The sequence below is a fragment of the Cylas formicarius genome, unplaced genomic scaffold (assembly GCF_029955315.1).
Source record: "Cylas formicarius isolate icCylForm1 unplaced genomic scaffold, icCylForm1.1 PGA_scaffold_6__28_contigs__length_40554024, whole genome shotgun sequence".
In the NCBI taxonomy this organism is placed as follows: Eukaryota; Metazoa; Arthropoda; class Insecta; order Coleoptera; family Brentidae; genus Cylas; species Cylas formicarius.
Genome location: NW_026844347.1, coordinates 24273934 through 24300018, shown reverse-complemented (window position 1 = coordinate 24300018; position 26085 = coordinate 24273934). Strand labels below are relative to the sequence as shown.

General features: G+C 34.3%; 3 long non-coding RNA genes across 6 annotated transcripts; 2 read left to right on the top strand and 1 right to left on the bottom strand.

The window, feature by feature from the left end:
* Positions 1–6252: 6252 nt before the first annotated feature.
* Positions 6253–8154, bottom strand: LOC132703653 (uncharacterized). 2 transcript variants are annotated; one of them, XR_009619112.1, is made up of 4 exons: positions 8031–8154; positions 7776–7977; positions 7309–7446; positions 6253–7252 (listed from the first exon to the last, which is right to left on the bottom strand). It is a non-coding gene; the product is annotated as an uncharacterized LOC132703653 (long non-coding RNA). The 2 variants fall into 2 exon arrangements; XR_009619111.1 differs by having other exon boundaries at positions 6253–7446.
* An 8899-nt stretch (positions 8155–17053) lies between these two features.
* On the top strand, positions 17054–18150 carry LOC132704003 (uncharacterized). The gene is made up of 4 exons (XR_009619205.1): positions 17054–17496; positions 17547–17739; positions 17790–17985; positions 18036–18150. It is a non-coding gene; the product is annotated as an uncharacterized LOC132704003 (long non-coding RNA).
* Positions 18151–18276: 126 nt separating this feature from the next.
* Positions 18277–21416, top strand: LOC132703648 (uncharacterized). Of its 3 annotated transcripts, XR_009619109.1 has the most exons (4): positions 18277–18459; positions 18789–18926; positions 18983–19157; positions 21031–21416. It is a non-coding gene; the product is annotated as an uncharacterized LOC132703648 (long non-coding RNA). The 3 variants fall into 3 exon arrangements; XR_009619108.1 differs by having other exon boundaries at positions 18789–19157; XR_009619110.1 differs by having other exon boundaries at positions 18789–20968.
* Positions 21417–26085: the final 4669 nt, after the last annotated feature.

Sequence of the window (26085 nt, the reverse complement as noted above, 5' to 3'; positions counted from 1 at the left end):
GTCATGGTCTCAGCCATAAAAATTTGTTACATGGGAATTAGATCAATCATTTATTTGTTGAAGATTACTGCCACCCATTGGTAACGCTAACTTCGAATACTACGCAAAAGTCAAGTTACACGGAAAATCGTCTAATACCTGTGCTCTAGATAAAAGGTCGTCGATGTCAGCCGAAAAGCTGCAGTTTAAGTAATCGCAGATTGGGCGTTTACACATTGCCCATCAGAATTATAAACCAGTTTTTTAGCACTATCAGAATGCTGGTGAATAATGTAAAACCGTCAGGCCGACTGAAGGCCACCGACGAGCAAGAAACGCGATTAGCGTCAAGGAAGAGAATCTTGGCGAGACGGGTATAATCGGTGACGTAACGCGCCAAGAATCCTATATTCGATGGACTGGAGCAACCAGCAGGAGGCATTGAAGAGCGAAATGCTAAAATGCTCTTATTACTTTAGACGAACTTTTTTTTTAGCTGAGATTTGATTTTCAACAAATGACTAGGTACTGTTTAGCTACGAATATTAATATGACCATCACGACATAGTACGAATATAATCAAGTGATATGGTGCAGAAAACATGCAGAACCATCAGAACTGACTAACGTCAAAATACCATCAGTATTTTAAATATCAAATAACTAGTCAAAATTATCCAACCCGTGATTAAAGTACCGAAATGTGCTAAGTGGCTGGCGACAGTGTGTAATGAAGCTGACGTTTTGAAGCGACACCACAGGGTGGTTAATATAACCTAACCCTATACCTTATCTCAGAATATATAGGTTGTACGAAAAAATCTTGAATACAGAAGTCATTTGGTTTAGTTTATTATATTTTTGCATACACAGGGCACTCAGTGTTGCCTGGGTGAACACAACTTTCGATTTTTGGATTCTACTAAAGTTTCTACGAAAATTTCATATATAATATTCTATACCTAAGTCTAATGGTTTTTGAGATATTTAAGTTTTTTCCTAATAGGAAATCTTTATTTCATAATTTGGGTTTAATACCTTGTTGTCAAGAACCTACTTAAATAGAATTTTTATAATATTTTGATAACTAATAATACAGGGTGTTCAAAAAGTAAGATTAAATTAAAAATGAAAGTAAGAAAATGATTATTTTTGGAAAGATTGACAAATTAATTTTCTTATATGAGGATTTTGCTTCCAGTTTCAAGCTTTGTTATAACTGACAACGAATAAAATGTCAAGAGGGCTATGAGAAACAAAAAGCCAAGAATCTTACAGGCTCCCGATAAAATGTAATTTCATCGTTTTTATTTTATTATTGTCGCAAATATGGCTCCATATACTGTTGAAAAGCGCCTACAGTTATATGAATGCTTTATTCACAATAAAAAATGTCCAGCTTTGGCTCTTCGGGAGTACCGGCAAGCAGTACCCACTAAACAGATTTTTAATAGAATAGTGCGTGACCTACAAAATGGTTCAGTCATAAAAAACACAAGGACGAAATCGAGAACTGTCCTTACTGAAGAAAAACAATTAGATATTCTGCTGTATTTTGAGGAGAACGAACAAAGTTCCCAAAAGCAATTTTTTCAATCTTTGGAAAACTAAATATTTTCAAACATTTTATACAAACTTACCCTTATTTTTAATGGTAAATAAGATAAAATTATGAAATTTGGGGTTTACATTAAAAAAAAAAAGATTTGTGGTTAGTTTGGAAGTTTTTGGAAGTTTTCTTAATTTAGTATTTAATCTTATTTTTTGATCACCCTGTATTATTAGTTATAAGAATATTTTAGAAATTCTATTAAAGTAGGGTCTTGTCGACAAGGTATTAAACTCAGATGAAAAAATAAAGATTTCCTTTTAGGAAAAATTAGTCATTAGACATAGATATAAAATATTATATATGAAATTTTCCTAGACTTAATGAGAATCCAAAAGTGTAATAATATACAGAATGTTCCATTAAAAAAAAAAGAAGTTGTATTTACCCAAACAACACAGAGTGTCCTGTATATGCAAAAATATAATAAAATAAAACTTCGCTTCAAAAATGACTTTGGTATTTAAGATTTTTTCGTACACCCTATATATTCTGAGATAAGGTATAGGGTTACTTTATATTGCCCACCCTGTACTTTAACCCGAAACTGTAGTAATTTCATTTAAATAAAAGTGTCAGCGCAATCTAGTACTCGCTGGTTCAATTCTTCGCGAGGGTTTATTTAACTTTGATACAAATGTACACCAAATGATTGAAGAAACCCTACCCGACCACCCAGTTATATAAACAACGTTCATTAAACATTTTCCTAAAACCCGACGAAAATGATTAGCTGCCAACTAACCACAACTGCATGTTTTGCCTTTCGTTTGTTAGTACTATTAATTTTTGAGTAATTGGAGGTTAATTTTTTTCCTCTATATTTTGATCTAAAACTGTCAAGCTACAAAGTTATGCTTTATCATATACCTAAAATCCTGAACCATAATTATAAGGATTTAATTTTTTTTTATTACATAAATGAGCTTTTTCAGTCAAATCCCATTACCTCAAAAATGCATTAAATCGATTTTTTAAAATATTACAAAAAATTTAAAACTCGATCTTATTGCTCGTCAGTAAATTTTATCATTCCCCGTGTCAACTTCATGTTTTTTTTTTAAATTGACGTGTTTTGTGTTACATTAGAAATTGAAAATTTTGGATTTTGTTGGATTAATTGCTAAAATGAACTGAACTGATAATGTTGGTGTTAAGTTTCTGTAGACAAAACAGTACTCAACGCTCAACGTGGTTGGGATGCTGATGATACCCCTGCGCGTTATTCCTATTGTTGAAAAATTTGAATTTTGATTTGCTAAAAGGAATAATATCTCTCTATAAATTATTAACATATTATTATATTTGATTCATTTCCTAGCCGAGAAGTAGTAAGCTAAGGCAGCAGCCAGGAAATTAAACTCTTGATAAAAAAATGCTCCAAACGCAATTTTCTAATGCTGCATGATGAAATATGAAACATTACACCGGCTTATAGAAGAATCAAAAATAAACTTTTAAAAAGCGGCATAACTGTTTTAATTAGTTTTCAAGAACTGTATATCCATATAAAGTGTGGACGTTGCCCAATAAGGAAGGTGTCAGTCATTTTTTAATTGCTAATTTCTTTCTTCTCAACTTATTTTAATTAATTACGAAATATCTAAGCTTCGGGTTTCGGGAATAGTATCGACGTATGCAAAGGCATAATTTATTTGAAATTAAAGTCAAGAAAAAAAAACACAAATTGTAGATAGTAGGTTTATAAAAAAAAATCAATTAAAAGCCTTTCAGTTACTTATAGACATTTTTTTTTCCAAAATTTCATAAATCTAAAAAAAATTAGTCGCGTAATAGAATTAATAAATAAAAAATTTGAACGTCTTATTGGCAAAATGTTCAGTGTCAAAATGTGTGGAGTTTCAACCTACAAAATTTAACTGAGCCAACGGATTTATCGTACGGGAGAATATTATTAATTAAACGGCACATAAATTAAAATCTACGAGCCCCTAAATATTAGGCAATGAGCGCCTAACTATACCATCGCAAGTAATTACGTTGCGCAATCTAGTTAATATCTCGTTACTGGGTTATAAAGTTTCCGGAAATCACAAAACTGATGCTCGATTCGGAACGAGCGCATTTGAGATTAACCTTATATGCAGTTGGTACAATCTCGAGTTATTTACAATCCAAATAGAACTATTTCCTATTCCCTACGCGTATAGAATATCGCCAGTTCAAATAAATAAGAAACACAATAGTAGAAATAAAAATAAAAATACGACAATAACGTCATTTCTGTGAAATAAGGACGAAAGTCCAGAGTGAATCTGAAAGGACGCATAGTTCCTATTTCAGAGCACAGGAAAACAATTTTTTTTTCCGCCGATGATTTTAGAACTTTAGCTATTCGAATACAAAATCCGCTTTTCAACTTTCAATTCTTTAGATATCCTCTTTGCATCAGGCAGACGTGAATTAAAATGTCTATGAAACCCTAGTTAATCAATTTAAAAGCTATAAATTTATTGTGGATTAATCGATAGGCTTCAACTCAAAAAAAAAATATGAATATGACACAATAGTTTTGATCTTCTCATTTGTGAAGCTTTAAGACTGAAAAAGTCGACCCTTTCTCCTACAGAAATAGAAAAAACCATTGTATTATATGCTAAAGACTACAAACATAAAATAAAGATAACCAAAACTAAATTTTACTTTAAGAAAATTAAGAATAGTGCAAATAAATCCAAAGAAATATGAGGTATTGTAAAGAGTATAGAAAATAAAACTGAAAGGTATTAAATTGTTCGCTTACTTCAGAACAATTTAACTCCTATTTAGTAAACATATCAAATAACCTCACCACTAACTTACAAATAACAGATCTAGGCTCATCCAATGCTACAACTAAATATATACATAATGATGTGTCAATGTTCCTGAGTCCAGTAAGTATAGAAGAAGTGAGTAAAATGTGTTTGGTCTTAGTAATAAAATTTTGAAGAAGATAGGTCCGTCTTTCAATTATTGTTAATAAATGTTTTCTTTTGGGTACATTCCCGAAGAAACTAAGTCAGCAGAGTAATACCAGTGCTCAAGATGGGAGAAGATAATGATCCAAACAATTATAGGCCAACCTCCATAGTGACATCAGTAGTGAATAAGTACAATATAGGCTTCCCCCACTCCTCTCCCTTTTGTGGGCGTGTCCTCCTTCCCCACGACTCTCTAGCTCCTCCCCCTTTACCCATAATCCCTTGAAACTGGCTCCCATTGGATAAGCAAGCACCAATGGGGTTTAATCAATCTCCCCACCTCTAGTTTGCGATGGCGGCGAAGCCAATCAGAGCCCAGATATTTTCCCACCCTTAAGAAAAGCAATGCCGTCAATGAGACTTGATCATATTGTTCGCGTGACCATCTGCACCCTCTAGCGGTTCGAATGTAAACTAGTGTCCCCTCTTGGAATAAGATTTTCTTTAATAAGGTAACCCCACCTAGTGAATATTGACCAAAACATTTATTTTAAAAACATACTTCTGCGAATGTGTACCCTCGCGGGTACAAACTGTACTTTTATTGCGCACAAAGGACAGGGGAAATAAAGACGAAAAGTGTTGGATTTCTTTTCTCGGAACTGGAAGCTGGCAGGCACCAGCAATAATATCTGCAAAACAAAAACCTGGTTAAAATTTTCATTAATAAAGTAGGATATTAGAAACCATATACCTTTTTAATTAATAAGCCATCTACCGTGCGTTAACTTCATACATATTTCCGCATGCTTCTGTTTTAAGGTATCGTGAAATATTTGACTATTTATCTGGGAAAAGTTCATATGTCGAAAATATTATGTGTATGTGGCCGTGGTAGGCTTTCTTTGCTATTATAATTTTATTTTTATTATTTAATATTTACAAAATTAATTTATCTATCTTATTGATGATTTTGATTTTCTTTGCTATTTTATTATTTGTTTTTATTATTTAATATTTTCAAAATTAATTTATCTATCTTATTGATGATTTTCAGATATCGCAGTCAACTTTACTATTTCATCAATTTCTTTTATTTATTGCTGATCTTTGAGAATAGTGTACATACTTTTTTTCGTAACTTATCTGTATCTACCCTTTAATTTCCTATCAAGCCATAAAGCAAACTCGAAAGGCATCTTAACTAAAAACTCATATACTTTAAAGCTGCTGCTACTACTACATAAAAGTGTGTTTCTATGCCAATCTCAACAACAATGAAATCTGGACGCTTATACTAATTACTGTAATACTCTTCTCTGCTAACGCTCTAGGAGACGCTATTTGAACCCTGTTCAAAGAAAAACTTCTACAGCCCAAATAACCTCTCTGAACCACACTTAAGCGCATCACTCTTTCACTGTCTTGAAGCCTTCAGATTAATATTCCGTACTAACTACGTATGCCATACACGAAACGTTCTCTTTTCTAATTTTTTTCTATGCGCTACATTAACGAACAGGATCTAAACTTTTCTGTCTGTGTATTTTGTTAGCCACCTTAAAAAAATTAAAAAAAGGTATGCGAACCTAGAGGATATTTTCCATATTTTTCACAATTGGTGACAACAATTAATGCAAGTATTATTTTTAATAATAACCCATCTTTCGCTATGACACGAAAACATCGACTTTTTAATTCTAACTTTTCTCATAGAGCTTCCCTTTAGTCTCTATCTGTTCTCTAACTAAATCCCCACCTTTTTGAAAAACCAACCTCTAAAAATAGTTAATTTTCTCTAATTTAAATTTGTACGTTTTCCGCAATATGTGTGAATATTTTCGCTAGAACATTTAGTTACTTAGTACATGTCCTAATCAATATTTTAAAAATATAATTCTAATGATACGTGTTTACGATTTGAAGATAACGAAACATTCCCCAGTTTCATAAATGAGAGCTCACTGCCAAACTACCAAACATCACAGTACAAACTACCGTACTACGCCCCCCTGGACAAAATCAGGTCAGTTAGCGTCATTAATTCTACCTGCGTTAACGAATAACGTATTGTTAATTAAGGTTTAATACGTAGAAAATTTAAGTAACAAATAATTGCAATGAAACTCACTAACATCATAAATTATTAAAAAAAAATTAGAACAGTTGGAATTTACTGGAGTAACCAATTTGGCACTAAAAATGGAAATTTTCGATACTCTACTAGGTGCCTACAATAAATTTTACTATTATTTTTAATGCAGAGACACAACGATTTTCTAGTTCTGAATTTGATCAGGGGTATATGACCATAGTTTACGCCGACTCTAAAAGGCATGCAGTCTATTGTTTTTGAACGCCCCATTTTGTGTATTATGTTCAAAACAGAGACTCTCTGGGCTTATGACTACAGCTACCAGCTACTACTTTCAATAATATTAACACAAAAAAAAGTAGGTGGGATTTCTATAATACGTGCAAAGTTTATGTGAAACTGACTGGAAGACAGAGTAATGCACCAATATGTTACTAAACATATTTCGATAGAATTCCGTAAGAGCTTACCTCCAAGTTTCCTCATTTAGTCAGTCAAAGCATCAAATGGGAAATTCCAATCCAACATATGTAGTGGTGGAAATATATCAATCGCCTACGTTACCGACGGTACCCGAGTGAAGCTTCTGCGTCTTCTTTACCCCACATGCCTACTTAAAAGATACTGGTCTAAGTCTCAATATTCCTGTTAAAAAAAGAGAGGTTCTATATTGCCATAACTATGTGTTTTCAAAATTTTACCTGAATGGTTCGTGATTCCTTATATATGCAGTGTTGGCAGCAATGTGGCGACGACTACGCTGAAACTTTCCATATCTCGTGTCCCCATGACTGGTCTGTTTCATATATCAAACCTCACCTCGCACGGGTTTGAACCTCCTTTAAAAAAAAAAAACAGGCAAGACTTATACTTATATCAAAGTAATACGAGGAACTTATATTTTATGCCAAAACTTATTTCATCACCTCCAAAGGGGAGTAGGGGTTTCTAAAGTATGGTAGGTACATCTCTTTCATTTTTTAATTAAAAAAGTGACACAATTACGCGACGTAACTCGATCCGGATCGTTAACGCGTCTCAAGATGGGGGTTTAGAGATGCTGAGGTCATTAAATTGATTCACTATTACCAGTACACACTGAAACCCCTTATTTCCAAAATAAAAAAATTGTTAACTGTTAACACAACAAAAAAAACTATTTTCTCACCAATTATATTTCTGGGTCGTTTTCAGAATTTGTCCAACGTAGAATCCCAAGAGGATAGGGCCGCATTTTCGAAAAATGTTCATGTCTCCCCACTATGCATTTGTACAAGAAGCAGGGCCGGATTAACAGCAATTATATTCTTGTCAGTCAACATACAGCCGCCGATTGAATTCTCGGATTCTGCTTTACTAGTTGCCATGGTCTGTCAAATATGTTACTTAAAAATTGTATATTTTTTTTTTACAAATAATATACCTTTCCTAAAATAATTCCGCCTTTGTCAAGTGGGACACGGGCACGTCTGTCCGCTTTGAAAAGCGCAGGCGTATGTATCTTCCAAAATGATCCAAGCAGGCCCGGATTGCCAGCAAATACACAACTCCCCGATTCAATTCTGAGATGTTGCTTCAGGAGTTACCATGATCTGTCAAATATTTTAATTAAAAAAAAATCTATTATTTAGCAACAATATACCTTTTTAAAATAATTTCGTCTTTTTTCAAGTTCAACAGGACACGTGTGTTCGTTTCAGTTGGACAAGGGCACGTCTGTCCGCTTTGAAAAGCGCGGCGTATGTATCTTCCAAAATGATCCAAGCAGGCCCGGATTGCCAGCAAATACACAACTCCCCGATTCAATTCTGAGATGTTGCTTCACGAGTTACCATGATCTGTCAAATATTTTAATTAAAAAAAAATCTATTATTTAGCAACAATATACCTTTTTAAAATAATTTCGTCTTTTTTCAAGTTCAACAGGACACGTGTGTTCGTTTCAGTTGGACAAGGGCACGTCTGTCCGCTTTGAAAAGCGCGGCGTATGTATCTTCCAAAATGATCCAAATTGTTAACCTTTTTTTGATTCCTCGTTCCCCGATTCAATTCTGAGATGTTGCTTCACGAGTTACCATGATCTGTCAAATATTTTAATTAAAAAAAAATCTATTATTTAGCAACAATATACCTTTTTAAAAATAATTTCGTCTTTTTTCAAGTTCAACAGGACACGTGTGTTCGTTTCGAAAGGTTTCGTAATCTGTAGCTCTGTCGAATTCTCCAAAATTCGTTAAACCTTCAGATATTTTCAAAATTTGTCCAACGCAGACTTCCACTCACGCAGTTTCGAAAACTTTCTGGTCTCCCCGCCATGCATTTGTACACGAAGCCGTTCTGGACTATCAGCAAACAGCACATCCGTCATTTTTCTTCTCGGATTCCGCTTGACAAGTTACATCGATCTGTCAAATATTTAATGTAAAACAATCTTATCTATTACTTTTACCCAATATTAAGTACCTATTCAAAATTAGTAGCGCCTTTTCGAGTTCGAAAGGTTTCGTAGCCTATAGCCCTGCCGAAATGGCATTGCATTTGTACACGAAGCAGGGTCGGATTGTAAGCAAACAGCACCCCGGTCACTTTTCTTCTCGGATTCTGCTTGACGAGTTACATCGATCTGTGGAATATTTAGCGTAAAAAAAATTATCTATTACTTTTACCAAAAATGAAGTACCTATTCAAAATTAGTAGCGCCTTTTCGAGTTCGAAAGGTTTCGTAGCCTATAGCCCTGCCGAAATGGCATTGCATTTGTACACGAAGCAGGGTCGGATTGTAAGCAAACAGCACCCCCGGTCACTTTTCTTCTCGGATTCTGCTTGACGAGTTACATCGATCTGTGGAATATTTAGCGAAAAAAAAAATTATCTATTACTTTTACCAAAAATGAAGTACCTTTTTTCTTTAAAACAGTTCGTCCTTTTCGAGTTTGAAAGGTTTCGTAGCCTATAGCCCTGCCGAAATGTCATTGCATTTGTACACGAAGCAGGGTCGGATTGTCAGCAAACACCACAAGCGTCACTTTTCTTCTCGGTTTCTGCTTGACGAATTACATTGATCGGTCAAATATTTAATATAAAAAATATCTATTTTACCAAAAATACGTACTCTTCTAAGATAAATTAGCTCTTTTCGAGTTTAAGAGGACACGTATGTCAACTGTAGGATGTTTTATTTTTATATTTTCCAGTGTCTATAAATTAATAAACAACAGAAGCTTCCGAATACAAAAATTTCAACATGAGTTTTTTTTTCTTGAAACTTAAAAGTTCTAACCCCTAAAACCATATTTTTAATACGCTGGCGGACGTATAACAATCCCCAAAAATTACCATATTTAAATTGTTACTATTGACATATTTCTATTCCGAACTGAACTCAATACATGCAAAAAAAAAACTAGCGAATGTTATTTATTATCTCCGATGGGTGGATGATTGAGAAACGTTTAAATAAATCTACCTTTCTGTCTCTGTTTTTCTATATAGGTCACTCATTCTCTCTATCTGTTACTTTCCACAATCCGAATTTACACTAGGCCCCCCAAAAATCTTGTAAAATTTTATCTGCTTAACTTCTTCGCGTTGTTCATATGGCTGAATTTTTTGGGAGATATATCGTGCGTTATTTGTATTAAAATTCTGTTTCCTTTTTACCTACTTCAAAAACGTAAGCGAGCATTTTTGGTTGTTTTATTAAACAAAAATTGATACTAAACAAGATCCGTCTCTCCGACCTCAGCCTCCTTTGATCACTCCCCAATTTTTTTTAATTAAGTATAGAAACCTCGTCGAACATATACATAATACTAGGTCAAAATGTTACGCGGTTACTCATTAAAGTCGCAATTCCGAAAGCTTCTTACCTATCTTTTTCCAGTCTTTTTTGTTTTATTTATCCGTATATGAAACACACATTGAACACAAAACTTAAACTCGTTGACGATATTGCATTAAGCAACAAACGCGTATAACAGAAACGAACCCTTAACACAAACGCTTCTTTAAACTTCGACTGACACGTGAAACAACCCGCATTCCTACGAAAGGCAGGTAAACCAAGCAGGTCAAATTTTAAGCTACCCTCCAGTGTCGTCATAGGTTGGGGCATAGTAAATAGCGAATACAACAAAGCGGTAATTTATAATAATTTAATGTGCATTTTATTTAACTTAAGTTGTTTTGTAGAAAATGAGATATTTCTACAATTAATCAATATACTACGAGTACTTTGCCGCTTAATTACTATTTTTGAGAAACAAAAGGAAACGTTAGATTCCATTCAAACTTTTTCGGTTTTCATGATATCTCGCGTTTATTTAGAAGCTAATGGCCTGTGGCCTTAACCAGACGTTTCCAAAGCCTGGTTCTTAACAAACACGAAAAATAGAGTTATATTGCCACCGAAAATCTGAATTTATGTTTAAAAATGTAACTTCCCGTATTTAAACTATTGCCTGCATTGGCGCCTATATTTTATAGTTTTTTTTTATCCTATTTTTTTTGTTTTGCTTGCAAATGTGTGTCCATTTTTCGGGTACTGGATTTTTTTTTCTCAAATTATTACAAATTACTCAAAACGGAGTTAAAAAGAGACGAGGAGAAAAGGGAAGAAGAACCCTTATTTCTCCGACACTGACCTCCGATGTTTATAAAAATTGACGCCTTGACACCCCCCCCGTGAATATTTTACAAAGGATTTTTAAAATTTAACTTCCAAATAACGCATACTCTCGCCTAGTGTCACAGTTTTGGGCCCCATTTTGCTATGGTTAGACAGGTTTATTCTTGTACATTGTCGGGACAAAAGAAGCATCTCCTTCATCCAAATTGACTTTTTCATACCTAATACAACAGCTGCCGGGCATCATCTCGCCTTAATTGTTTCTATTGAATTAATTTTAGTTACAAAAAATTAGATGATCGTCAAAATTGGCATAAAAAGATAATCAAGATTTAATTAAAACAAGAATATGCACAAAAGAAAAGAGATAAACTCCGACACGGGAAACAAGGAAATATCGCTGAAACGGCAACTGATCTAGCGCGCGCCTTTTTTAAAAATAATAATTTTTTCAAAAGAATTCTAGGCTAAGCTAAATACCTGGTGCAACAAAATATTGAAGGATCTTCATGATCCTACCTGTGAGCGAGTAGAAAATTATTTGCAAAGAGGATAAAGGTATATCTTAATATAAATAGTTTCACTATTGTTAATATGTCCCCTTTTAAAATGGCGCATTATTTGATACGTACTTTTTTTTCTTGTCAGAGCTTGTCTAAAACAAAAGCGGGATGGATGGAGGTTCTCCGTCAGGTTTTTTTCCTGTCGAAACAAGTTTGTGCGGCGTTCGCTTTGGATCTGGGGAATGGGTGGGGTTATACATATATAAGCTATAAGAAATTTTAATTTTTTATTCAGTTTCCACTCATACAATTTCGTGATAAGTGCAGAGTGAGAAAAATGTCCGAAGTCGAAAATTATCCAACGCAAGCATTGGATTCGTGGGGAAGATTTGTGGTCAATGCGGAAATAATCCGCGAACAAAAATACATTTACGAGGTAGCAATTACGCTGCCGGAATTCGGACTAGAAATTACCTCAGGTCTTAGCCCCGCAAGAATCTTCGCTCCGGCAGTGAAAGTGAGCTTTCTCCCCTACGTTTTGTCGGAGAAAAGAAGCATTTCGTTCGACGAGATAGACTTCACAGAATTAATACAACAGCTTCCACTGTTATTGTTAGCAGGTCCGACTGGTAAAGTTATGTATTTAACCTGCTTCAAACTCAGCTGTCTACAATGTGATGGTGAAGTCTTGGTCAAGATTGAAAATAACGAGGGTATACTCTATATTTCGAAAGACTGGGTACAGGAATTAATTACCATAAGCAAATTGGTATTTAAAAGAATACGAGTACTGTCTCGTTTGAACTTTTACGAGTACTACGATAGAATATTGTATTTGACTATACATGAAAATTTGCTGGAAGACGCCAAAATCTTTCCGCATATAGAATATTTATGTTCTACAGAAGAGAGTGAGCAGAGCTACTGCATGGAGGACTACATGCGTTTTGGAAAAATGCAGATAAAACAAGATATCAACAAAAGGATAGCATGGGACATACCTGTGTTTTAATAGAAATTTACCTGTAAACTAATAATAATAAATGTTTTTTTAAAATTCAGTGTGTGTGTATGTTTTATCCTTACCCCCATAATAAATAGTAAAAAAAAATAACTTTATTAAAGAAAAAAAAAATAACAACAAAATATAATCAAACAAAACATAGTACCACTGGAATGAAACCTTCAGAAATTACCCCAACAACGGAGATTCTCGCACATAATTTACCAAAAAAAAAAAATTTGCAGTGGAAAAGTCAAAGTTCAAAGCTGGCGATGCAGTGAGCATAATATTTGGTAGTACGGTTTTTGTAAATCGACTTCATAAAACGAAGCTTTGATTTAACGCCCCTCCATATCTTCCAAAATATACGTAAGAGGGAAGGAACCACTTACTTTAACAATCTTGAAATTTTCGGGGGTGTCCAATTAATTTCATAGCTTTTGTCAAAAACCGATTTTGTGCGAATTATGCTCACTGCATCGCCAGCTTTGAACTTTGACTTTTCCACTGCAAATTTTTTTTTTTTGGTAAATTATGTGCGAGAATCTCCGTTGTTGGGGTAATTTCTGAAGGTTTCATTCCAGTGGTACTATGTTTTGTTTGATTATATTTTGTTGTTATTTTTTTTTTCTTTAATAAAGTTATTTTTTTTTACTATTTATTATGGGGGTAAGGATAAAACATACACACACACTGAATTTTAAAAAAACATTTATTATTATTAGTTTACAGGTAAATTTCTATTAAAACACAGGTATGTCCCATGCTATCCTTTTGTTGATATCTTGTTTTATCTGCATTTTTCCAAAACGCATGTAGTCCTCCATGCAGTAGCTCTGCTCACTCTCTTCTGTAGAACATAAATATTCTATATGCGGAAAGATTTTGGCGTCTTCCAGCAAATTTTCATGTATAGTCAAATACAATATTCTATCGTAGTACTCGTAAAAGTTCAAACGAGACAGTACTCGTATTCTTTTAAATACCAATTTGCTTATGGTAATTAATTCCTGTACCCAGTCTTTCGAAATATAGAGTATACCCTCGTTATTTTCAATCTTGACCAAGACTTCACCATCACATTGTAGACAGCTGAGTTTGAAGCAGGTTAAATACATAACTTTACCAGTCGGACCTGCTAACAATAACAGTGGAAGCTGTTGTATTAATTCTGTGAAGTCTATCTCGTCGAACGAAATGCTTCTTTTCTCCGACAAAACGTAGGGGAGAAAGCTCACTTTCACTGCCGGAGCGAAGATTCTTGCGGGGCTAAGACCTGAGGTAATTTCTAGTCCGAATTCCGGCAGCGTAATTGCTACCTCGTAAATGTATTTTTGTTCGCGGATTATTTCCGCATTGACCACAAATCTTCCCCACGAATCCAATGCTTGCGTTGGATAATTTTCGACTTCGGACATTTTTCTCACTCTGCACTTATCACGAAATTGTATGAGTGGAAACTGAATAAAAAATTAAAATTTCTTATAGCTTATATATGTATAACCCCACCCATTCCCCAGATCCAAAGCGAACGCCGCACAAACTTGTTTCGACAGGAAAAAAACCTGACGGAGAACCTCCATCCATCCCGCTTTTGTTTTAGACAAGCTCTGACAAGAAAAAAAAGTACGTATCAAATAATGCGCCATTTTAAAAGGGGACATATTAACAATAGTGAAACTATTTATATTAAGATATACCTTTATCCTCTTTGCAAATAATTTTCTACTCGCTCACAGGTAGGATCATGAAGATCCTTCAATATTTTGTTGCACCAGGTATTTAGCTTAGCCTAGAATTCTTTTGAAAAAATTATTATTTTTAAAAAAGGCGCGCGCTAGATCAGTTGCCGTTTCAGCGATATTTCCTTGTTTCCCGTGTCGGAGTTTATCTCTTTTCTTTTGTGCATATTCTTGTTTTAATTAAATCTTGATTATCTTTTTATGCCAATTTTGACGATCATCTAATTTTTTGTAACTAAAATTAATTCAATAGAAACAATTAAGGCGAGATGATGCCCGGCAGCTGTTGTATTAGGTATGAAAAAGTCAATTTGGATGAAGGAGATGCTTCTTTTGTCCCGACAATGTACAAGAATAAACCTGTCTAACCATAGCAAAATGGGGCCCAAAACTGTGACACTAGGCGAGAGTATGCGTTATTTGGAAGTTAAATTTTAAAAATCCTTTGTAAAATATTCACGGGGAGGGTGTCAAGGCGTCAATTTTTATAAACATCGGAGGTCAGTGTCGGAGAAATAAGGGTTCTTCTTCCCTTTTCTCCTCGTCTCTTTTTAACTCCGTTTTGAGTAATTTGTAATAATTTGAGAAAAAAAAATCCAGTACCCGAAAAATGGACACACATTTGCAAGCAAAACAAAAAAAATAGGATAAAAAAAAACTATAAAATATAGGCGCCAATGCAGGCAATAGTTTAAATACGGGAAGTTACATTTTTAAACATAAATTCAGATTTTCGGTGGCAATATAACTCTATTTTTCGTGTTTGTTAAGAACCAGGCTTTGGAAACGTCTGGTTAAGGCCACAGGCCATTAGCTTCTAAATAAACGCGAGATATCATGAAAACCGAAAAAGTTTGAATGGAATCTAACGTTTCCTTTTGTTTCTCAAAAATAGTAATTAAGCGGAAAAGTACTCGTAGTATATTGATTAATTGTAGAAATATCTCATTTTCTACAAAACAACTTAAGTTAAATAAAATGCACATTAAATTATTATAAATTACCGCTTTGTTGTATTCGCTATTTACTATGCCCCAACCTATGACGACACTGGAGGGTAGCTTAAAATTTGACCTGCTTGGTTTACCTGCCTTTCGTAGGAATGCGGGTTGTTTCACGTGTCAGTCGAAGTTTAAAGAAGCGTTTGTGTTAAGGGTTCGTTTCTGTTATACGCGTTTGTTGCTTAATGCAATATCGTCAACGAGTTTAAGTTTTGTGTTCAATGTGTGTTTCATATACGGATAAATAAAACAAAAAAGACTGGAAAAAGATAGGTAAGAAGCTTTCGGAATTGCGACTTTAATGAGTAACCGCGTAACATTTTGACCTAGTATTATGTATATGTTCGACGAGGTTTCTATACTTAATTAAAAAAAATTGGGGAGTGATCAAAGGAGGCTGAGGTCGGAGAGACGGATCTTGTTTAGTATCAATTTTTGTTTAATAAAACAACCAAAAATGCTCGCTTACGTTTTTGAAGTAGGTAAAAAGGAAACAGAATTTTAATACAAATAACGCACGATATATCTCCCAAAAAATTCAGCCATATGAACAACGCGAAGAAGTTAAGCAGATAAAATTTTACAAGATTTTTGGGGGGCCTAGTGTAAATTCGGATTGTGGAAAGTAACAGATAGAGAGAATGAGTGACCTATATAGAAAAACAGAGACAGAAAGGTAGATTTATTTAAACGTTTCTCAATCATCCACCCATCGGAGATAATAAATAACATTCGCTAGTTTTTTTTTTTGCATGTATTGAGTTCAGTTCGGAATAGAAATATGTCAATAGTAACAATTTAAATATGGTAATTTTTGGGGATTGTTATACGTCCGCCAGCGTATTAAAAATATGGTTTTAGGGGTTAGAACTTTTAAGTTTCAAGAAAAAAAAACTCATGTTGAAATTTTTGTATTCGGAAGCTTCTGTTGTTTATTAATTTATAGACACTGGAAAATATAAAAATAAAACATCCTACAGTTGACATACGTGTCCTCTTAAACTCGAAAAGAGCTAATTTATCTTAGAAGAGTACGTATTTTTGGTAAAATAGATATTTTTTATATTAAATATTTGACCGATCAATGTAATTCGTCAAGCAGAAACCGAGAAGAAAAGTGACGCTTGTGGTGTTTGCTGACAATCCGACCCTGCTTCGTGTACAAATGCAATGACATTTCGGCAGGGCTATAGGCTACGAAACCTTTCAAACTCGAAAAGGACGAACTGTTTTAAAGAAAAAAGGTACTTCATTTTTGGTAAAAGTAATAGATAATTTTTTTTTTTCGCTAAATATTCCACAGATCGATGTAACTCGTCAAGCAGAATCCGAGAAGAAAAGTGACCGGGGGTGCTGTTTGCTTACAATCCGACCCTGCTTCGTGTACAAATGCAATGCCATTTCGGCAGGGCTATAGGCTACGAAACCTTTCGAACTCGAAAAGGCGCTACTAATTTTGAATAGGTACTTCATTTTTGGTAAAAGTAATAGATAATTTTTTTTACGCTAAATATTCCACAGATCGATGTAACTCGTCAAGCAGAATCCGAGAAGAAAAGTGACCGGGGTGCTGTTTGCTTACAATCCGACCCTGCTTCGTGTACAAATGCAATGCCATTTCGGCAGGGCTATAGGCTACGAAACCTTTCGAACTCGAAAAGGCGCTACTAATTTTGAATAGGTACTTAATATTGGGTAAAAGTAATAGATAAGATTGTTTTACATTAAATATTTGACAGATCGATGTAACTCGTCAAGCGGAATCCGAGAAGAAAAATGACGGATGTGCTGTTTGCTGATAGTCCAGAACGGCTTCGTGTACAAATGCATGGCGGGGAGACCAGAAAGTTTTCGAAACTGCGTGAGTGGAAGTCTGCGTTGGACAAATTTTGAAAATATCTGAAGGTTTAACGAATTTTGGAGAATTCGACAGAGCTACAGACTACGAAACCTTTCGAAACGAACACACGTGTCCTGTTGAACTTGAAAAAAGACGAAATTATTTTTAAAAAGGTATATTGTTGCTAAATAATAGATTTTTTTTTAATTAAAATATTTGACAGATCATGGTAACTCGTGAAGCAACATCTCAGAATTGAATCGGGGAACGAGGAATCAAAAAAAGGTTAACAATTTGGATCATTTTGGAAGATACATACGCCGCGCTTTTCAAAGCGGACAGACGTGCCCTTGTCCAACTGAAACGAACACACGTGTCCTGTTGAACTTGAAAAAAGACGAAATTATTTTAAAAAGGTATATTGTTGCTAAATAATAGATTTTTTTTTAATTAAAATATTTGACAGATCATGGTAACTCGTGAAGCAACATCTCAGAATTGAATCGGGGAGTTGTGTATTTGCTGGCAATCCGGGCCTGCTTGGATCATTTTGGAAGATACATACGCCGCGCTTTTCAAAGCGGACAGACGTGCCCTTGTCCAACTGAAACGAACACACGTGTCCTGTTGAACTTGAAAAAAGACGAAATTATTTTAAAAAGGTATATTGTTGCTAAATAATAGATTTTTTTTTAATTAAAATATTTGACAGATCATGGTAACTCGTGAAGCAACATCTCAGAATTGAATCGGGGAGTTGTGTATTTGCTGGCAATCCGGGCCTGCTTGGATCATTTTGGAAGATACATACGCCTGCGCTTTTCAAAGCGGACAGACATGCCCGTGTCCCACTTGACAAAGGCGGAATTATTTTAGGAAAGGTATATTATTTGTAAAAAAAAAATATACAATTTTTAAGTAACATATTTGACAGACCATGGCAACTAGTAAAGCAGAATCCGAGAATTCAATCGGCGGCTGTATGTTGACTGACAAGAATATAATTGCTGTTAATCCGGCCCTGCTTCTTGTACAAATGCATAGTGGGGAGACATGAACATTTTTCGAAAATGCGGCCCTATCCTCTTGGGATTCTACGTTGGACAAATTCTGAAAACGACCCAGAAATATAATTGGTGAGAAAATAGTTTTTTTTGTTGTGTTAACAGTTAACAATTTTTTTATTTTGGAAATAAGGGGTTTCAGTGTGTACTGGTAATAGTGAATCAATTTAATGACCTCAGCATCTCTAAACCCCCATCTTGAGACGCGTTAACGATCCGGATCGAGTTACGTCGCGTAATTGTGTCACTTTTTTAATTAAAAAATGAAAGAGATGTACCTACCATACTTTAGAAACCCCTACTCCCCTTTGGAGGTGATGAAATAAGTTTTGGCATAAAATATAAGTTCCTCGTATTACTTTGATATAAGTATAAGTCTTGCCTGTTTTTTTTTTTTAAAGGAGGTTCAAACCCGTGCGAGGTGAGGTTTGATATATGAAACAGACCAGTCATGGGGACACGAGATATGGAAAGTTTCAGCGTAGTCGTCGCCACATTGCTGCCAACACTGCATATATAAGGAATCACGAACCATTCAGGTAAAATTTTGAAAACACATAGTTATGGCAATATAGAACCTCTCTTTTTTTAACAGGAATATTGAGACTTAGACCAGTATCTTTTAAGTAGGCATGTGGGGTAAAGAAGACGCAGAAGCTTCACTCGGGTACCGTCGGTAACGTAGGCGATTGATATATTTCCACCACTACATATGTTGGATTGGAATTTCCCATTTGATGCTTTGACTGACTAAATGAGGAAACTTGGAGGTAAGCTCTTACGGAATTCTATCGAAATATGTTTAGTAACATATTGGTGCATTACTCTGTCTTCCAGTCAGTTTCACATAAACTTTGCACGTATTATAGAAATCCCACCTACTTTTTTTTGTGTTAATATTATTGAAAGTAGTAGCTGGTAGCTGTAGTCATAAGCCCAGAGAGTCTCTGTTTTGAACATAATACACAAAATGGGGCGTTCAAAAACAATAGACTGCATGCCTTTTAGAGTCGGCGTAAACTATGGTCATATACCCCTGATCAAATTCAGAACTAGAAAATCGTTGTGTCTCTGCATTAAAAATAATAGTAAAATTTATTGTAGGCACCTAGTAGAGTATCGAAAATTTCCATTTTTAGTGCCAAATTGGTTACTCCAGTAAATTCCAACTGTTCTAATTTTTTTTTAATAATTTATGATGTTAGTGAGTTTCATTGCAATTATTTGTTACTTAAATTTTCTACGTATTAAACCTTAATTAACAATACGTTATTCGTTAACGCAGGTAGAATTAATGACGCTAACTGACCTGATTTTGTCCAGGGGGGCGTAGTACGGTAGTTTGTACTGTGATGTTTGGTAGTTTGGCAGTGAGCTCTCATTTATGAAACTGGGGAATGTTTCGTTATCTTCAAATCGTAAACACGTATCATTAGAATTATATTTTTAAAATATTGATTAGGACATGTACTAAGTAACTAAATGTTCTAGCGAAAATATTCACACATATTGCGGAAAACGTACAAATTTAAATTAGAGAAAATTAACTATTTTTAGAGGTTGGTTTTTCAAAAAGGTGGGGATTTAGTTAGAGAACAGATAGAGACTAAAGGGAAGCTCTATGAGAAAAGTTAGAATTAAAAAGTCGATGTTTTCGTGTCATAGCGAAAGATGGGTTATTATTAAAAATAATACTTGCATTAATTGTTGTCACCATTTGTGAAAAATATGGAAAATATCCTCTAGGTTCGCATACCTTTTTTTAATTTTTTTAAGGTGGCTAACAAAATACACAGACAGAAAAGTTTAGATCCTGTTCGTTAATGTAGCGCATAGAAAAAAATTAGAAAAGAGAACGTTTCGTGTATGGCATACGTAGTTAGTACGGAATATTAATCTGAAGGCTTCAAGACAGTGAAAGAGTGATGCGCTTAAGTGTGGTTCAGAGAGGTTATTTGGGCTGTAGAAGTTTTTCTTTGAACAGGGTTCAAATAGCGTCTCCTAGAGCGTTAGCAGAGAAGAGTATTACAGTAATTAGTATAAGCGTCCAGATTTCATTGTTGTTGAGATTGGCATAGAAACACACTTTTATGTAGTAGTAGCAGCAGCTTTAAAGTATATGAGTTTTTAGTTAAGATGCCTTTCGAGTTTGCTTTATGGCTTGATAGGAAATTAAAGGGTAGATACAGATAAGTTACGAAAAAAAGTATGTACACTATTCTCAAAGATCAGCAATAAATAAAAGAAATTGATGAAATAGTAAAGTTGACTGCGATATCTGAAAATCATCAATAAGATAGATAAATTAATTTTGAAAATATTAAATAATAAAAACAAATAATAAAATAGCAAAGAAAATCAAAATCATCAATAAGATAGATAAATTAATTTTGTAAATATTAAATAATAAAAATAAAATTATAATAGCAAAGAAAGCCTACCACGGCCACATACACATAATATTTTCGACATATGAACTTTTCCCAGATAAATAGTCAAATATTTCACGATACCTTAAAACAGAAGCATGCGGAAATATGTATGAAGTTAACGCACGGTAGATGGCTTATTAATTAAAAAGGTATATGGTTTCTAATATCCTACTTTATTAATGAAAATTTTAACCAGGTTTTTGTTTTGCAGATATTATTGGTGGTGCCTGCCAGCTTCCAGTTCCGAGAAAAGAAATCCAACACTTTTCGTCTTTATTTCCCCTGTCCTTTGTGCGCAATAAAAGTACAGTTTGTACCCGCGAGGGTACACATTCGCAGAAGTATATGTTTTTAAAATAAATGTTTTGGTCAATATTCACTAGGTGGGGTTACCTTATTAAAGAAAATCTTATTCCAAGAGGGGACACTAGTTTACATTCGAACCGCTAGAGGGTGCAGATGGTCACGCGAACAATATGATCAAGTCTCATTGACGGCATTGCTTTTCTTAAGGGTGGGAAAATATCTGGGCTCTGATTGGCTTCGCCGCCATCGCAAACTAGAGGTGGGGAGATTGATTAAACCCCATTGGTGCTTGCTTATCCAATGGGAGCCAGTTTCAAGGGATTATGGGTAAAGGGGGAGGAGCTAGAGAGTCGTGGGGAAGGAGGACACGCCCACAAAAGGGAGAGGAGTGGGGGAAGCCTATATTGTACTTATTCACTACTCCCCTACTTCGTCCTCGCCTTATTCTTTCTCTCGCGCACATCCAGAAAAGTCCACTTTCTTTTAACGTAATCTCACAGATGGAAGCCATAAACCTATATTACTCGGAAAAGAGTTTTCTATTTCTTTTTTCCCTTCTTATAAAAATTTAATATTACTTTTGGTGGGTCTGAGGGACGAGGGCGGCGGAACGCGGCCTAATATGAGGAACATATTTTGATATTATTTTTCCGGCTCGATTTTAAACATTTTTATTTTGTTTCTTTCTGCGATCGTTTCGTTTTGTTATTGCGTTTACTGAACGGACCCTGCTGACGGCATTTTTATTGGCTTCGTCGACGAATATCGGCGGCACAAAAAAAACCCTAATATTATTTTCTTTTAATCATTTTGCATTTTGTGATTTATTTGATTTTCGAAACTAACTGTGGTACCCAATAACTAATTACATTAGGCTATAGGATGCGCTCAAACAGTGCAAGGTTCAGTTTCGTACTGTCAATAATAATTACAATCCGGATTGAAAAATCACGATTCTAACTCTTACACATAAAGGAAACTAAAGGGTCAATTAAAAGTGGCTGTCAGTGTACCAACTGAAGATTTCAAGTCAACCCCAATATGAGCAAATAGATCCAGGTCGTTTCAAACCAAGACCTTATGCTTTCCAAACAAATTTAAATACCACTATAGAATCGTTTTTTCAACTTGCTAAAATTAAACAAAGAAGGATGAGGTCGAAATGCCAATACGAGAAGCATTATTTTCTTCCTCTGCTTAAGACTGAAACAAAAATTCTATCTCAAAGCTCGTCGCCTGAAAAATCTCCAGTAGCTGCTTGTACCACAATCCATTATGCGAAAGCTATATATACTATCTCAATGTTAAGCTTAACCAATGAAGCACTCACTTTTAATGGTAAATAAATAAAAATAGGTGAGTCTTACTATTTAATTTTTATTCGCGTTTTCATTAAATTTGAAATTCCTTTTTGCGTTTTACACAATAAACATTGCGCAAGAGATTAATCACTTCGCTCTACGATTGACAATAGTGCCCCAGACACGATCCCAAAATGTAAAACAATTTCCTTCAGAAAATTAAACCACAGCAGAATGCATGTCGAGCAATAATCACCCCGCCGCGTAATCATAATCCTCATCCCCCTCGTTGTTTAACTTCCATTTATCTGTTTAAATCAGGGTCGGTCTTAGATAAACATTACCAGATGTATTAAACATACATTCATTGTACTCGGATCATTATCGTTAGCTAAAGGAACAATAGAGCATGTTGTGCAATATATTTTGCATATCGAACTGGAAGCCATTATCAACTCTTGATGTTCGATTTCGCAAGTGGGTAATATCGAGTAAACAACAATTTTGAGATTTTATATATAGTCGCACCTCCTTAGTAGTAAAGAACATATTAGTCAAGAAAACAATTCAATAGCAAGAATACTGAAACTTTATAATGCCCGTTGTGTATTAGGATAAAAGTCAACCTCTATCTGCACACACTACCTATGCTCTCCAGCCATCAAGAGCAGAAAACGCAGATTTTTAAACCCATGAGCATAAAACGGTGTAGCATTATAGAAAATTATGAGAAAATTGCAATTTGTAGTCCTAGAACAATAAGCCAGAAAATACACAAAACTTGGAAACATTTTGCAAAAGCAATTTAGACTCAAATTGACCAAATGAATATCTTTATGTAACCGAGATCACTTTTAAAAATACAAAAGCTTAGGTACAAAGCGAATAGCGAGTAAATTATCATTTTTAGAATATTGAGAGTCTTTTAGTTACATATATCCCAACCGTTAAATTCCTTAGTAAGAAACAACGAAAATTTATGAAAATTGTAAAAGAAAGTTTAATAAGTTTTCACTTAAAGAGACAATCTCGATGACCGAAAATTATTTATAAAATATTTTACTCTGATATAACCCGCAATTTTTAACCAGTTGATAAAGCTTTTGTTGAGAACTGTAGAAACGAATGTTGGAAAACATTTTCTTCTAAATCGATAATCAACAGTATCCAAGGCATTCGAACGAACTTTTAATAAGTTATTAAAAATTGACGCTAATCTTTCAGTTCCGTGCCTTTTCATTTGTGATACTTTTAGAATGGTTATAATAATATGCCTAATGTCCACTTAAATATTTACAAAGCAAGAATTTCAATATTATTATTTTAATAGGGTTAAAAAGAATAGATTCATACTAAAAAATTAATAAAGTATGAATAAGTAAAAAAGTGGACGTACCCCCAAATATACGGATATTAAAACCAAGTAACTAGAGGTTAATGGGTTGATAAATCTCAACTTTTAGATAATTATTTAATTTTTTGTCGTCGTCGAAAAATAATATTTAAATTTAAATAGACAACAAATAACGTTTAAAGAATAGATAAGTAACGCTTATCGAAAATTACTGCCGTTGTTTTTTCGTAACGTTTACATACTGAAACAAAATATCAGATAGCAAGAAAAATATTTTTTGTACTCTCGTCTGTAAAATACCTAATTACGCACCGACCTAGCGCGCGGGAACGTCACTTTAGCACGCCAGTTTCGTTTCCCACGGATCCGAGCAAGTTCGGACATTTCCGGGATTTTACCGCACGGGTTTGGGAGCAATCGGATGTTTTCGGAGATATTTCCCACGCCTTGAATTTTCACGTTTGTCAATTCTGACGGTTATGTCAGTGAATGTACTCGTGTTTTGTGAAAATGGACCCAAAAACTAACGGTCGTAGAAAAAGTATAGTATGCAACACGTTTGGTAAACTTGTTGAGTCACTCGTTTATTAAACACTGGCTCCGCTGCGCTCCGTGTACCTCCCGTTATTTTGGTATTACGATTGACGACACGGGAGATGAGGCAATGAGACAACGCAACCAAAACAAATAAGATAGGGAGTATATAATTTAAGATTTTATCATACTTAACACCCCAGTAGAGTAAAACTACGAAATTGCAAGATTGATTGATTGCAAGAGATTGAATTCATTCCCGTTATTATAATATCCAAGAAGCACATATTAGTCCCGTATGTTAACCTTAAACACTCAAAACAGCTTTCCTGACTTTAGACTTTGTTTTTACAGAAAATGACACAAGCCCATTTTATTATTTAAGTATTATGACACGGTTTAAAATACCTAAATAAAATTTATACCACAAATAAAAGTGATTGATGACAAAATTGTAATATTTTGTACAAGAGCGTCACTAAATTGCTGTGAACTCAAATTTTGTTAACAATAACTTTCAAGAATGAATCAAAGGTATCTTTGTCCCTAAATTTTATTCAGAAATCATAATAAAAGAACGATTTTTCGTAACACCTTCTGAAGAAGGCGTTTTCTGACACCTAACCAAACTAATGCTATTTTTTAACGTTTTGTTGACCCCAGAAATTTGCAAAGATTTTTCGAAACACCTTACGATTATTATGAAATTTTGTGGTATATTAAATAATAATTAAATAATTTAGTACAAGAAAAACGCTCGAAAAGAGAATGGTCGTGTAATTTTACCTCTGAATCTAATATTAAGTGATGACTCGATTTCAATTAATCAAAGTGAAACAGAAAACAAAAATCAGTGAAATAGAACCAACATACACAAAATGCGGCGTTCAAACGAAAGTTCCAAAAATGCCGCCGTTCGTTAATAATAATTAAAAAAGTACTAAGGTATCGAATTTCTTTTGTCCGGCCATTTCGCAAATCAGTCCGAACCACTTCCTTTATAATCAACAAACTCCATAAACGACCGGGGCCGGTTGTAATTATTTCGCATTACTAATTTTATCGGGGATGATAATGAAGGGCTATTTGGTCCCCCCGATTTCTGTTTTTAATATTATCCTCTTTCTCCGTGCCGGCATAATTACGATTCCGTGGCTATTTTATGTAAATAATTTACGTGGACGTGTTTCGATTTCCCCAAAGGCGGAACGAATATTTATTTCCAACACAATATGGAAAAAGGATATTACGGAGAATAAGAAATGATTTTGTACGAAATCAGGTGGTAAAAAATCTAAAAGTTGTAAAACTATACGATCACTCTTCTTGTGAATTATCTATTACATAATACACATACATTTCGAAAACTGCATCTGCTTAGCTGATGTAGCACTACCGTGCAGTTACTGGTTGTCATCCACATCCTCAGAATTCGCAAAAGATTTTTAAAAAATGCTATGAATCGATCCATTCCTAGCGATATCGATAAAACAAATTAATTAAAAAACGGTCCGAAAAATTGTAAATGAAACATTGCAGGATACTTTGCAAGTTTAATAAATTGATATTTTTCATTGAGACAATTTTATCATTATAAATATCCTAGTCTAACTATAGGAATTTCTTCGAGAAATAAAAAAGCAACATAGATCTCTTATAGTATGTAACTATAAACAAAAAACGCTGAAATCAATTCAGAATAATCAGAGACATCTATCAAGTCCGAATACCTATTTTGTTAGTTTGATATTGTACATACAAACATACATAC